A 12734-nucleotide genomic window follows, 5' to 3' on the forward strand; every position below is an offset into this window, starting at 1 on the left:
AAAGAAAAATTGAAGGTGCAATAAAATGTGACTGACTTCGATTTCGCCATTTGAACAACAGCCCTTAAGGCTCTAATAAAAAGATAATGCGTTTTTGGTAATTAGTCTTCTGAAGCTCACGTTATTAGCGGCAAAGTATGTCCGCCTCGCATAGGAACTCACTCTACAAAAATGACATATTCGCGGCGCGCCTTATAGACTTTTTATAAAAAACTGTTTTGTATTACGAAAGCAAAAAAAAAAAAGACACCCGTAAACAGGTCCGTCAAGACTCTGAATGGACGTTTAAAATTTGGGTCATAACTTCGTGCCACGGCGACGGCCGCCGCTACTGTTGGCATTTGCCACAATGTGACGCTGTGTTCCCGGCGCTTCGCAGTCAGCCGGCAACGCCGCGAACGTACACGGCGATTCTCAGAGGGGACTACTGGACACACATAAACAAGTGCGTGAGATCAAATGGAGTGCCAAGAAGGACGACGCCAATCTTTATTCCGGCACAAAATTACACCCGAGGTGGCGTAAAAAAGTTTTAGGCATGCTGTATAGCACCGAGAAATCCTCGCGTTAGCATTCGATTTACTTATTTATGTTTCATTCTCGGCTAACTGATATCACGTTCTCATCGCCTGCCGCTCCGAAGGAGCTCCGGCCTGCCAGTCAACGCGCGCTGCCCGCGAGAGCCGTGACAGCGTTTATGCAAAGAAGGAAGACGGGGGCGAGCTGCTCTTATATCGGCGCTGCTTGCGCCGGCACGGCCCCTGCGTGCAGCCCCGAGAGCGTACATATTCATCGGCCCGGGACGGCGCGGGGCGCGCCTACTTTATTATGCAGACACGCGAAGAGCTTCCTTGCACTCACGAGAATACCGCTCCGTCTATAACGCTTTCCCTTGTCGCGCACGAAACGCCGCCGCAGGAACGCCCGTCGGCAAGGTCTACGTCCTCCCTGATCGCTCATCCTCGATCGACCCGGGCGGCGAGCGAGCTGCGGACGGCCCAAGATACCACAGGCGTGCGCGTTCGTATAGCCCCCCCCCCTCCCCCTTCTCGCTCCCCACGCGGAGGCGGTCGCCGGACATCTCTAACGGAGATCTTGATTGCCGACGAGTTGACGCGACGATCAGCGGCAATATTTCGCTCAAGGAAGTGCTGCATAAAAGTCTAAGCGCTACTGAACTTGCCGTAGCTTATCAGCAGCCACGGTTACTTGCGGCTGTGATACGCATACCGAAACCAAGGTCGCCGATCCGAATTCCAGCAGGTGATGCGGCGCGCTCATGAGGACGAAATACAAAACAACTGAAACAAACGAACGAAAGAAAAAGCAAATGCGCGAACAGCGATGTTTCCGCGAGCGTTGTACGAGCCCTGGTGGTCAACGCAGGTTCGGCGACATCGACTACACAGAGGCAATCAAAGCGTGCTCTACTTATTACGTAGCTCAGAAACGTGAAACCAGGGTACTTTAGCCAGATATGCCACCACCGACAGGATCATGCCCCTTGCAAAGTTCGTACAAAACGAACATTTAGATTTCACGAAGAACCGCTCTTTTTCTTCATTCTCACACCTGCTTTCTGTCCAAAATTTATGAGGGAACGTATGATACCGTTCGCACTATTTGTCACCGTGCCTCTCTTGGCACCACCGGAGATGTTACACCAACCAGCATTGAAAACGTGTGTGAAAGGGGCTCCGGGGCAACGATTTCAAATTCAAATTTTCAGTTCGAAATATGCACTCAAATCCCACTTTTGTTGTGTATGTAATCACATTGGCCCCTCTTGTCAGTAAGATGACAGACTAATAGTTCGACGATCATGACACGGCCCTTTTAAGACTAGCAAAGAGAGAGAGAGAGAGTATATTTAGGTGCACGTTAAGAAGCCCATGTGATCGAAATTATGTCGTAGTCCCCCAGTACGGCGTGCCTCATAATCAGATCGTAGTTTCGGCACGTAAAACCCCTAACTTGAGAGAGAGAGAGAGAGAGAGAGAGAGAGACTACCCAGACGCATGTCCGGTTTGCTACCCTGCACTGGGGCAAGGGGTATAGGGATGATAAGATAGACAGAAGGGAGATAGAGAAAGTACACTTTCGCGCACATATGGTTCGCACCAAGTCTACACGCGGTCGCCAAGACCTGTCGACTTGAGCACTAGCAAGGAGAAAAAAAAAAAGCTCGACTTATCGTCACTCCACGCGGTGCCCTTTTCCTCGACACCGCAGCACGGAACTTCGTTGGCGACCAAAAGGCAACAAAGCATTTCGCTCGCAACGCCACAAGGCTGCGCGCACAAGGGAGAGTGCACGCATGCATGCACATGAGTGGCCGCGTGAGCTTACCGCAGTCGCTGAAGGGCCGCTGCGCCTGCTGCTTCCTCGGTTGCCGCGGTTGACCTGGTTAGCTTTGCCTGGAGCCCAGCACAGGTGACACCCAAAGAAAGAACGAAAAAAAAAAGAAAAGTCAGAAAGAAGGCACAGTCACAGACACACAGAGAGACACGCTTCAGTGGCACAGGATACACACGACACGCTGCCGCTCATGCGGTGAACCATCTCGCAAACGGACCAGCTCTGGCATCGGCGGGTGCGCAAACGTTGAAAAGGGGGGAAAGCAAAAGAGAGCAAGAGATGCTCGCAGGCTGGCGTATACAAATTACAAAGCTGCAATTACGCCAATATGCCTGTCGGGCACAATGGCAACATGTCGGCGCGTTGCGACGCTATTACGTTGCGTTCGTTGCTTTGCGAGGCGTCCGACTCGCAGTGCGATTGACTATACCGGAATTCGCAGCACATTTCGGAGAGCAGCCCTACAAAAACGACAATGGATAGCAATAGCTGGCATGTGTGCACGTAACAGCCTAGCCGTGGTATAGAGCGAGCCAGAAAGTTAACGCCAACCACCAAGATAACGCTGGCAGCCAGGGTAAAAATCCGGTTGGTTTCTTTCTTTCTTGCTCCTTTCTTTCTTTCATTGCGCGCGCGCGCGCAGAGCAACGTATTTGCGGTGCACAAATCATGCTACCAAAGACATTCTCGAAGTGAATTTCACAATGTCTGGGTACCTTAGGGGACTTTCTGCTCCCTTTGACGTTACACTGCCGTTGATTAGTTGCAGCAGGAATTTCGAAACGGTAGTCCCTCTATTCTTTGTTTACGCAGAATGTTGCTCAACGCGGCTACCACGAACTGCGTCATTTCCTGCACCCAGTGCAATGATTTCCGCGAAACTTCCGGCGCTGAATGTCGGCCGAGAGTAAACGGGACAACTGCGAGGTATAAGGCTCCGAGATGACGCAACGCAGCTAAGGAGAAACTCAATTCCTACTCTTTATGACCATTTTCATTACTTCTCACAGATCTGTTTTCCACCATATACACAAGCTCGCTTGCACCTCGGCAGAGAGGTCGGCAAGCAAAGGGTGGCTTGCCGACTACATCAACGTCTACACATGGGTATTTGGCCTGAACCAGCGTGCTCGAAGAGGGCAGTTCATCCCAGGTGCCAGAACTTACAACAGCTGAGCACTTGGAAGCGCTTCAGCTCCTTCCCGCAAAGCGTGCGGTATTCTCGCAAAGAAGCTTAGCATTCGCCGAGATGAAAAGCGTCACGTTCCCTATAGTCTCGAGATCACATCCGAAGCCCGAACGAACGTTATCTGGAAGGCGCCACGTGACTCCATTCTGCTTCTCCCCGGCACCTTATCTGGCACGACGCGCTGATAAAGGTTAACGACAGAAGCGAAGGAACGCGCGAGAGAAGCGCCCGGCCATTCGGAGGCAAAGGCGAGAAAGCTGCGCGCTGTTTACCCAAAAGCCTCCGCGCGGCTACCAATTCCCGAAAACTCGGCTCCAGGCTCGTAAAACCGAGACGTGCCGCTTCCGGTCAGAGTTCCAGCGCGGGCCAGGTGCCTCGCGAGACGCTGATTGGCTGACCGAACTCATTAACTGCCCAGGGAGAAAGAAGAAAAAATACACAAACTCCGTTCGCTGTACTAAACTGGACAGAGCCCCAGGAGAAACACTTCTCCCGCATACAGACCCGGAACTTTCGAATTTCTCACGAAGAACATCGAAACCAAACAACTCGTTGCTTTCCGGTCTCTGTAGGCGATGAATGGGATCCCTGAAAACAAAATAAACAGACAAAGGAAGCGCACGCGAGTGCGGCGGAATCGCACACAGTACGGTGCGCTGAATTAGATATATATGCAGAGGCGCGGTACACATCAACGTTGAGCGAATGCGAGCCTATTTAGAGTCAATGCCCCGGGGTACTCGACGTGATCTAGGTTGCGTGAATCGGCACCACCACAGGTGCGACCGAGCGCCCCGCAAAGCAGCATCGCCAACATGTGGTGGCTGAAATTGCGCTCCACTAACTGTGTACGAGATACTGCACAACTTATTCAAGACTAGCCGTAGCTGGTCGGTGTACTCCTACCTATCAACACGCGCTCAAGGTGACTGCCACAAAGAATTGCTGGGACAGGCAAACGAAAGCAGCGCAAGAAAACGAGTACCGTAACGTGAAGTGGAGACATGGCTTGGTTTAGAAAACGGTCATGACGTGTCGTCACTCTCGAAAGAGATTGATCGGCAAGCGCGCTTTCTCTCACATTGTTCCCTCTTTTACAGACGAAATATTCTCCTCCAAAAGCACCGTTACAAATGGCCACCGACATTACGGTCGACCTGCCACGAGAAAAAGGTCGGAATTAATAAACAACGATTCCCTCCGAACCCGTCATCCCCCTTCACCAAGCAGCAGCGGCGGCGCAAAACGCACGTATACCAAGGTTGCGTGATCGGGACAGTGACGTACCGCTCGAAGAAAGAAAAAAAGGAAAAGCAGGCGAAAAGCGGAAAGCAGCCACAAATACCGTGCGGCATAGAAATCGCGACGAAGAAAGAGGGAGAGAGAGAGAGAGAAACGGGGGCGGGGAGGGTGTACTGCGGCAAAAGCGCTGGCCCGTGCAAAAAGTGGACGAGCGTCGTGCCGCCATGCCCATCGCATCGCGTTAATTATTTCTACGCTGGCACGCTTATCACGCCCTTTGTCCTCTCTAGATCTCTCTGGCCTGGCAACTCTGTTCTTCTGTATGTTGATGTCGGTTTCTTTCTTTTTTTCGCTTTTCATTTGTCTCTCTCGCTCACTCGCTCTCCAACTCTAGGGCGGGGACGAGCCGGCGGCTTCCCAAACAAGATGGAACGGTACTCCGCAACAAAACTGAAAAAAAAATGTGTGTGTGTGTGTGTGAGAGAGAGAGAGAGAGAGAGAGAGAGAGAGAGAGAGGGGGTATATAGAAATGATGAAAAGAAACAGGACGAGAAGTAAGAAGCGAAGGGAACGCACGAATGCAAAACATAAGCGGTAGGGGAAGGGGGTGGCCTTACGCCAGTCAAGTGTACGGCGCGAGGCTCCCCCCCCCCTCCGCCCCGAAAGCTAAATGGCGTGGGCGTAGCGCGTGCGTCGCACGCACGAAAAGTGGCAGCCGCGCGCGGCGCTCTCACGCGCCGCAAGGAAGCCCCCCAACCGCAACCTCGGCCAGCAGGAGAAGCAGCCCCACCGCGGCTGCCGCCGCTGCGAGCCGCACGCTCGTCAGGTCAGGTCCGGATGTGTACCTTGAGGTGGAGGGTCTTTATTCCTCGCGCACCTCATTCCAGTCTCTCTTCGTGTGTGTCTCGAGATACGACGGAGCGCCGCGTTTCTTGTCGGGCATTATTTGCTAGCCAAAGAGGGGAAAGAGGGGGAGAGGGCCGCAAGGCGAAACCGTGACGGCGGCGAACCCGCAATCGCGGGCATTACGCAAGCGGTCATACGCCGTGGCGCCGCTATCGCTGTTCGCATGCGCGCAGGTGCGCGTGATGGGTTCCGATCAACGCTTTTTCCTCCATTTTCAAAGAGCGCGGCTAAACGAAGAGTGCACGCAGCCGCGCCCTTATCCCGCGGTTCCGCTACATGCGCCACGCATGCGGGAGGGAGAAAATGCAAGGCGTTTCGCGGTAAAACGCTTGTTCGAAAAAGGAACGCTTCTTGCGTGTATTATGTACAGAAAGCGCCGCAGATGGCACGAAACAGAGCAGAGGACCTTCTCGAAGCGCCGATCCTGGTGCGCCTTGATGCTACTAGCGCCCGGCTCTTGGCATCGAGGCACCCTGTAGAGCTGATACAACAAGCTTTCATCATTGCTGTGGGTGTCGCTGGCATAGAAAGCTACGGACGTGAATGTGCGCAAGCAACTAGCTCTCTCTCTATCTATCTATCTATCTATCTATCTATCTATCTATCTATCTATCTATCTATCTATCTATCTATCTATCTATCTATCTATCTATCTATCTATCTATCTATCTATCTATCTATCTATCTATCTATCTATCTATCTATCTATCTATCTATCTATCTATCTATCTATCTATCTCGTTCTTTCACTCTTTTCGCCTTTTATTCCCTTCCCACAGTGAAGGTAGCAAACCGGAAGCGCGTATGTTTAACTTGCCTAACTTTCCTCTCATATATTCTTCCGTCGTTGGTCGAGCCCGTGCAGCTCGTCAACTTGCCCACAACCGACTCTGCGCTTCGCAAGACTCCCAAAAGTCCCGTTACGACAGCCGACGCAGAAGCGTGCACTTTCACGCCTGGCTCTCTGGTCCTCCTATGGTCGACATGCCGCCGCGATGGCCTATCTGAGAAGCTCCTCCCACGTTAAACCGGGCCCTACTAGGTGCTGCGTGAACTCGGTGACGTCAATTACGAGATTATACGCCTGGGCCCTGCTTCTTCGACCTTCTCGCTACGAACAGTTGTTAACGTTTCCCGGATGAAGCCCTATTGCCCTTCTAGCTCCTCACTTTCGAAGCAAGTGCACGCGATCGATACACGGATGAAGACGATGATGAGGTCGCTTGCACATATTCTCTTGCCAACTTTCTTTGTAAATATATTCTTCGCCTACATGTCGCCTCCGTCACATTAAATATAATCCAAAGAACAGAAGCACGTAGGAACAACAACCGGACTTTACTGACTTTTTGGCCGTGGGACCGACCTTCGTCGGAGTATGCAAGTCCAACGAAGGCCAAAATCAGTAAAGTCCCGTTATTTTTATTTTTTCCTACATGCTTCTATATTCTTTGAACTATTTCACTGCCGGATCCTGTTATTCAGCACTTCACTAATATATATATATATATATATATATATATATATATATATATATGTGCGCTATGTGTAGGGCGTCCCAGCTAACTTTAGCCGTGCTCTCCAGCGAAAAAAAGAAAGATTGAAAAAAAAATAACCTGCGATTACGATACTCCCTAATGTGAAATTTGAGCTCAGCTGTATACGTGTTTTCATTTCGCGACGTATCGGCTCCCACGGACAATCTATCTCGTGCGGCACGTAGCAAACGGAGTGAAGTGTGGCGCGACTGCCTCGCTAATCGGGAAATCGCGAAAGGCAGCGCGGGGGTAACACGTAGACGCGATGAACAGCAGCCGCTGCAGACAGACCTCCCGCTTACGCAGCGCTTTGTTCCCAATTATGGTATCAGTGGCACCACTTCGCAGCCATCGTCGCCGAAAGCCCGTTTTGTGCGGCACCGCGCTTTTCTCACTCTTTCGCCATACCCTCCTCCTTCGTCTTCCGCCTCACGGTTCTCATCGTTCAGCTGCACCCTCTTCCTCCGCTTTCCAGCTCGCGCTCTCTTCGCTGTTTAAGTGAAACTTCGACAAATATATAATTTCTTGCAGCAGGCATTCGGTTAGATTTCTGCGAACCCATTTCTCCTAGGCAAAATAAGATAAGTCAAGGAACGCACTAGAAATGCATATGCCTACACCTGCACTGCAACGGTTTTCCATCTAACAATGATGGTGCAGGCCCCCCATATACATACTGTCGCAGAATGAGAGAAACCGGACAGGTCCTCCTTTTGACGTCATACAGAGGGAGAGCCCCGCGCTTCCATGACGCCCTTCGGCCGCCAGGCGAAATTGCACTCCTGTCTCTGCTGTGTACCGCGCCGTGTACAGAGCACTCTCACTTTTATTCTGTCCGTGGTTAGCGTTGCGCGACCGCGCGGGAACGCGTCCTCGCGACCCTCAATAAGCGCGCAGAGGGGCGCCCGAAGCGTGCGCCGAACGAGGTTACAAGCGCTGGAAAAAAGAAAAACAAACAAATGCGCCGCGGCTGCCGCCTTAGTCATGCAGGCCGGTCAGCCACGCATATACGGACGGCGATCGAAAGACGGCGACACGCTTTGGTGATGCCGCATTAGCGAGTGTACCGTACACTGCGTTGCCCAGGTCTAACGGGCTGGCGTATACGAATAGACGTTCTTACGGCACTCTGGCGAAAGACGTGCGCAAGCGAAACGACGTGCAGGTCTCCGCCTTCCGACAATACAGGGACCACGCGTGGCCCGAGCGGCCCACGCAAGAGAGCTTTGTTCGTAGCTCTGTAGACGAAAAAAAAAATTGATGATTCGCGATACGTTTATAGCGTGCTAGCATTCCTATTTTCAAACCTAGCTATGTGACCTAACCTATATCCGACCGCTAAATCCAAAGAACCACAGTGTACGTCTATTTTGGGAAGTAAGAAAGTCAGCTGGTTCCACACTGCCCTCTCTCTTTAGTCACACTGGCAGCAACTTGTGTGTTTCAGTGCGGCAACTGTCGCGGAAGCGATTTTGTTAACTTTCTCAATCGTTCTCAATTTTCACGACTCTACAGACCTGATTTCCGTGTGTCGCTTTTGGCGTTGACATAAGGTAAGTGTTACCTTCGCTATGTGATTTTTCTTTTTACCACACGTCGGAGCAGAGGAATAACCGCAGTCACTGACTTGTGTCATCACTTATTATAAACTTAATTTTTAACAAAATCAATAACTTCAGCACTGCGGTTTGCTCGGCGATACGGTGGGCGCTTCATGCCGCCTTGTAAGGCGCACGCGCCCGCTCTATTTATCCGCGTCCCTGTGTTTCCGCATACGAAATAAACAGTTCGCATAGTGACGCTTTCTCCCATGCAAATTTCCTCCGTGTGCCTGCGTTCCTCTTTGCGCAAACGAAAGTGTTTTTTCGGGACAACGCTTGTACATAAAGGAACGTTTTCTAAACCATCAATCATGAATACGGTCATCGCAACAGCAATGACGACGAAGACAACGACTGTTTCGACGTACAGCACGCGCGCGCTACACGAAAAATAACCAGGGGACACGCAATGCCCCACACGACCTGCGTTATACGTCCGAGACTCCCCCCCTCCCTCGCCACGACGAGTTCCTTTACCTTTTTTTTCCCCCGCTGAATCCTTATCACACCTGCTTCCACAAATAACGGTCACCCGCGCAAGGCGTAAACGCGCGCGCTTGCGAGCACGCGGAGCGAGCAGCCAGCACGCGCTGAGCTAGAGCTATGCGGGCGCGGACAACCGGTACGCACGGTGTTTATTTTCCTCGGCGACACTTTACGAGTCTCCGGCCCAAGTCGGGGGGTCGTCGTAAATAACCATCCTTAAACTCACAGGCACGCGAAAGCGCCAGTACACCAGCGTGCACTCCCACTTGCTCAAGGGAGTTTGCCACTGTATGCGCGACAAACCAGCGCGAGAAGAGAGAGAGAGAGCCACGGGGGGAAGCGCGCATTACTCACACGCGCCCGGCGGTTACAAATTAAGCACTTCAAACGGGGCGCGCTCGTCTCCAAGAAGGCCGCCGCAGGGAAGGCGTGCGGCGCTGCGGCGCGCTTTGCGCGCAGTATGAGAACTGCTTCGCAGCAATCGGTCCCTGCGGCTGACAGGCGGGTGCCAAAAATGATGACGAATGCTCGCGCTCGCGCCACAGAGACAGCGCGGGCGAGAACGCTTAGAACGCCTTCGAAGCGGTGCTCTGCCACTGTTCCGTTATTTACGTGGCAGAGCGCCGCGACGCACTCGCGACGCGAGCGTACGTGTGTTGCGTTTGCGCGGCGAGGACTGTACACTGTTTATACGCGAGGACGCCGCCGTATAGTTTCGAAGGAGGGAATTTGCGAAAGAAGCGCGTTACGGACGCGCGTCCCTAAGCGTCAGCCCGCATGCTTGCAGCGAGCTCGACCGCATCTCACGCGTCGATGAAATGCGTCGATGAACATTCCAAGTGGATTCTGGAGTTCAATTTGCGTAATTTATTCAGAGGGACCGTCTTTCCGACAATTCAGCTGACAAGGCGTGAAATTTACCGACCAAGACAATGTGGTTAGTATACAGTGCAAACGTCTTCAGCCGCTAAGGCTGCCTTGGTTTAATGTCTTCAAGTGATCAAAAAAAAAAAAGGACAACGGAGGTGGGGATCATGACGTAAATGTCACGTGGACACCATAATCAAATATCGGAGGAGGCAGGGGATTAACGTCGCCAGCACGCGCTGGCCAAGGTAACGAGAGAGCGAGAGAGAAGAGAGAGAGAGAGACTGCTGCGCGGAGGCAGCTCGCCTTCTCGCCCTGTCAGCTCATGCTAATTCATTCACTTCTATCTCGGCTGTTACGAAACCCCGTTTAAGAAGTTCGCGTGGTAAAACGCTCTCTGGACGGCGATTCGCAATTTCCAGCACACAACCGATATTTTCGTCGGAGAGCATTGAGGGGGCCGTTTGTATTTCGCGCGCAGCCAAATCTTCGCTTTAGTAAAGCTCCTTCGCAACTGCCCCGTAATGACCTCCAAACAGGTTTCATCGTTTCCGCGTGTAACACAGTCTCTTCATAGCCGCATTACAACTATAACAACTATGCTGTGTCTCGCTATTTCGCAATAATATGCCAGTTGCGACACTCATTTTGACACTTCAGACATCGCTAAAGACTGAGCACCTCGAAATCGTGGTTTCAGTCCTGGCTGCGGCGGCCGCGTTATCCGATGCGGGCGAAATGCAAAAACGCTCTTGTACTTATAGATTTAGTTAGGTGCACGGTAAAGAACTCCAGGTTGCCGAAGTTAATCCGTAGTCCGTCACGCGGCCTGCCTCATGATCATATGTTTAGGCACGTAAAACGTCATAATTTAACTTTTTTTTTTTAACTGAGTAGGCGCTGCCTGTACGCATACGCGTTACGCAGCATCACGTGGATTCAGGTGGTGGCACTCTTGACCGCTTGACGCAATTAAGCCACCCATTCCAATGCATCGTTATTGTGAAGCAGACTAGAGAACGCTGCCATTGTGTTCCGCCTCAGAAAATTTCAAGATCTCCCACACCGATTTGAAACCTTGTAAGCATAAACCATCTGTACCACAACCCATTAGTGATCAAGGCCGGTATGGACGAAAAAAGTTTTACGCTAGAATTGATCGTAAGAGCAAATACTAACCGATCTTAACGTTGAACATTAACAACGCCACTGAAAATGGCAAGGAGCACTAGGAAAAACTGTATTCAATGGTATCTCATCTTTTAGACGTCTCAAGAATGTTCGACGCAGCTGGCGCTCTTGGACAACTGAGCAAGAAAAGCCGCGCCTCCCTCTCCCCCCCCCCCCACCCCATGCTCCCCTTTTGCATGGACACGTACTCCCCACTGGCTTCCAATACCAAGGGGAACACACGCAGGAAGAAAGTGCGCAACGACAAGAGTTGGGACCTTCAAACAACGAGAGGTATAAAAAACAAAGAAAAAGAAAAGAAAGAAGCCACAAACACAGAACGTCACGAGGTGGAGAAAAACAGAGGCAGAAGAAAAAAAGAAAAAAAAAAAGGACCGCAACAATAGAACAATCTTCTACAGAAAGAAACCGCGCGAAAGGACAGCGATCATTGTTCGGTGGGACGGTGACGAAGAAAGAGACACTTCCCGCGGAAATGGCCGCAATAGCGCACAAAGCCGCGCAAACACACACACACGCCCACTGCCGCGTTTCTGGCGATCCGAAGCCGATCCGGTGCCGCGCAGAAGGAATGTGCGCTCGGCAGCGCCAATTATTATTTATTGGCGTTCACGGCTCCCGCTGGCAGAGGCAGCTACACCGAGTTCGTATCGCTCCTCTTAATTATTGCGACTTTCGTACGGCGCGCGGCAGTCCCGCACATCATCTTACGGGGGGGGGGGGGGGAGGAGGGGGGAGGGGGTATTGTTCTTCAGTTCTCTTCGCGGATAAAGAAAGACAGTGACAAGCAAATAGCTACGCTAAAGGCGAATCGAATCGAAACAAAAGCGGGGGGGAAAAAGGATCGATTAGTTCTGCGCGTCCAATCTGTCTTGTGACCCCACTGTCCTTCCTTCACCATGAACTCTCTTTCCCTTGAACCTAACCATGACGGGCTTAGAATAATCCGGCGTGCTCGAATCGGAAACGCGTGTAAAACGAAACGATGCAAAAAAAAATGCGAATCTCGGCGAGAAACGAGAGGGCATGCACACGTGAGGAAGTGACCGTGTAGCGTCCCCGCGTTCCGATCAAACGGAGGCTCGCTTCCACACGCTAGCGTACAAGTGCTCCGAAACAGAGAAGACCTATCTAGGCTGAATAAAGCGCAAACGTATCTAGCACCAAACTGCTCACAGTAAAAAACAAAACAAATAAATACATAAAGCACGCGAGCACTAATGCAGATTGCACGCGCGCACCCAGAAATTAGGTTGCGTGCGCGCAAGTACTCTAACAATAATTGAAGAAGAAGAAAAAGAAAAGCTAAAATACGGTTGTGATAACAATTGCGAAAGGAGAGAAGAAAATAAATAA

General features: G+C 51.5%; 1 protein-coding gene across 6 annotated transcripts in view; it reads right to left on the reverse strand.

The window, feature by feature from the left end:
- LOC126530845 (poly(rC)-binding protein 3) overlaps positions 1–12734 on the reverse strand; it is a 421321-nt gene that overhangs the window by 326764 nt on the left and 81823 nt on the right. For all 6 annotated transcript variants that reach the window (XM_050178150.3, XM_050178145.3, XM_050178148.3 and 3 more), the window contains exon 3: positions 2350–2417. The gene's annotated coding sequence lies outside the window, so the exon portion shown is untranslated. The remainder of the gene's footprint in view (positions 1–2349; positions 2418–12734) is intronic.

This window comes from Dermacentor andersoni, chromosome 5 (assembly GCF_023375885.2).
Source record: "Dermacentor andersoni chromosome 5, qqDerAnde1_hic_scaffold, whole genome shotgun sequence".
Lineage (NCBI taxonomy): Eukaryota > Metazoa > Arthropoda > Arachnida > Ixodida > Ixodidae > Dermacentor > Dermacentor andersoni.